The sequence below is a fragment of the Pelodiscus sinensis genome, chromosome 29 (genome assembly GCF_049634645.1).
Source record: "Pelodiscus sinensis isolate JC-2024 chromosome 29, ASM4963464v1, whole genome shotgun sequence".
NCBI lineage: Eukaryota > Metazoa > Chordata > Testudines > Trionychidae > Pelodiscus > Pelodiscus sinensis.
The window spans coordinates 14317608-14320156 of record NC_134739.1 but is presented as its reverse complement, the minus strand read 5'-3'; positions in this window follow the sequence as shown (position 1 = coordinate 14320156).

The window sequence follows — 2549 nt, the reverse complement described above, 5'->3', positions numbered from 1 at the left end:
GGATAAGAAATGGGGGTCGAGAGGAGTCTCCCCCTTTATAAGAGGGCCTCCCCCCTCAGTTGCTGGCTACCCCCACATCTCCTGAGGAGGAGGGCAGTTCTTACGTATATGGAAATCAGCGAGCTCCCTCACAGCTCTGATTGGTTGCGGAGGTTCAAATCGAAGCCCCGCCCCCTGCCTCCACTCCCGAGGGCCGTTGGTAACGGTTCAGCTCGAGCTTTTTTTTTTTTTTTTTTTTTTTTTTTGAGGGAGGGCAGGAAAGCAGAGTCGCCGAGAAGCCCAACTGCGCATGTGCCCACTGGCACGCGCCTTCCCTCTCAGGAGCGCGAGACCACAGCGTCCCTAACATCGCCGTGACAACCCTCTGCTCACCCAATCAGAAGCCGGGCAGATGCTTGGCCCAATGGGACTGAGGAGTGAAGTTAGCGCAAGGTCCCCGGGAGGCGGGAGGCGGGGCTGACGGGAGGATTTCAACCAATAAGAAGGCGGGCGGTAGCAAGCAGGGTAGGCAGCGGGGTGCAGGTTGGTTGAGAGCGTTACGGGGCGAGGCGGAAAGTTGGGGGGTAAAACGGGGGAGTGAGGCGGAGAGGAAGGGATCGGGGTCAGGTAAGAGCGGGGAGCCCCCAGGATCCTCCAGTCAGCGGGGAGCCCCCACTCCCCCTGCCCCCCAACAGAACCCCCAACAACCCGCACCTCAGCGCCCCTGCCCCCAACAGAGCCCCCAACAGCCCCCACCTCAGAGCCCCCCAAATGAGCAGCCCCCACCTCAGTTCCCCCGCCCCCCAACAGAGCCCCCCAACAGCCCCCACCTCAGTGCTCCAGCCCCACTGCAGAGCCCCTCCAAATGAGCAGCCCCCACCTCAGCGCCCCTGCCCCCCAGCCCTAGTGCAGAGCCCTCCAAGTGAGCAGCCCCCACCTCAGCATCCCTCCATGCCCTAGCCCCAGTGAGCTCCCTGCAGTTTCCCCAGTGCACAGTCCCTGAATATTCTCCCCAATGCAGGTTCCACCTATTATCCCCTGAGCAGATTCCTTCATATTTTCTCTTGTGCAGAGTCCACCCCAGTGTAGAGCCCCATCCTGATGCAGAGCTCTCCCATTGCCCCCTCCCCCACACCCAGACTGGAGCAGGGGGGCTGTGAGGGAGTAAGGAGTGATTGGGAGCTGTCCCTTACATTTCCTTTTCTCCACCCCCTTTGTGGGAATAGTACCTAAGCATTGTTGCTTTTCCTACTGTTGCCCTGCCAGTATCAAATTGTCCCTTTCCTTGCCAATGCCAATTCCTCTGACTGGTGGAGAGCATTACTATTAGGATAGGGGTGATGGAGGAAGGGGAGCTGCTCTCCCTAGCAAAGATAGTAATATGGTGGCACTGCATAGTGGGGATTTTACTTTTTTTTAAGTTGTCTCCCCTAGACAAGGTGGTTGTGTAGGCAGCAGATACAATATCTGACTAGGTTTTGCCCTTGTTTATACTGTCACTCACTCATGCTGTCTGTCTCTAGACCCCCACCTTCTTTACCCAACAATATTACCCCTTCACATTCTTTATACTCCCCTCTTGGGGAGATGTCCATACAGATTTCAAAGGATAAAAGTGGACATATACTGTGCTATAATTTATCCAAGTTGTGCAGTGATTGACAGTGATATCTGAGTACATAACAAGCTTTCCTGTGGCATTGGTGAAACATCTCCACTGTCTGATTAGTCATAAGTGAACTTATAAATTACATTACTCATAACTAAATTTTTAAATGTAAGCTTGCAAGATGCTGTCAATATGCTGGAATTTCTGGGGGAGGGGGTCCAGTTTGCTTTTTTAAAAATATCAAAAATCACATACACAAAACTACACTAAAAGAACATTAAAGGTCCTGCTTTGGGCAGGGGGCTGGACTCGATGACCTCCTAGGTCTCTTCCAGCCCTATGATTCTATGAAAGTTACAAAGAAAAGCACTCAAATTTAGGCTATGCAATCCTAATTCACTTCCCTTGTGTATATGCATTATAATACAATCTTTATATGATCACTACTATATTTTTTCCACAGTGTCTGCGTCATTCAAGTTTTTTGTATGTAAAAATGGAGATTGGTCAGTATTTCTCTTTATTTTTGGTTGATTTCACTTTCAGGTTCTCAAAGCTAATAATGAGCTACTTGAGTGATAAATACTGCAAGGAAAATTTTAAGTGCAAACAGAAATGATGTTTTAAATAAAAAATATGAGAACATTTTTGTTAATACATAACTACTATTTATACTTTAAGAGAAATTAAGCTTTACGTCCCAGAGAATTCAGTCAAACATGTCTCTGCCAAGATGGTAGGGTAGAATCTGAAGCCATTTGAGAAACATTAACTTCTGTATAAAGATTTCCTTTACCTTAATCTCCCTGTACTTTGCCAAAAATTTCTCTGTTGGCAGCAAAACCTGATTTGTTACGCTTGGATTTGTCATCCGTCTGATCACATGTAAGCACTGAGCTGGCATTCGTGTTAGGTGCTCACTAGTCAGTGCTTTAGTATTCCATTCACAAGTCTGAGGCGG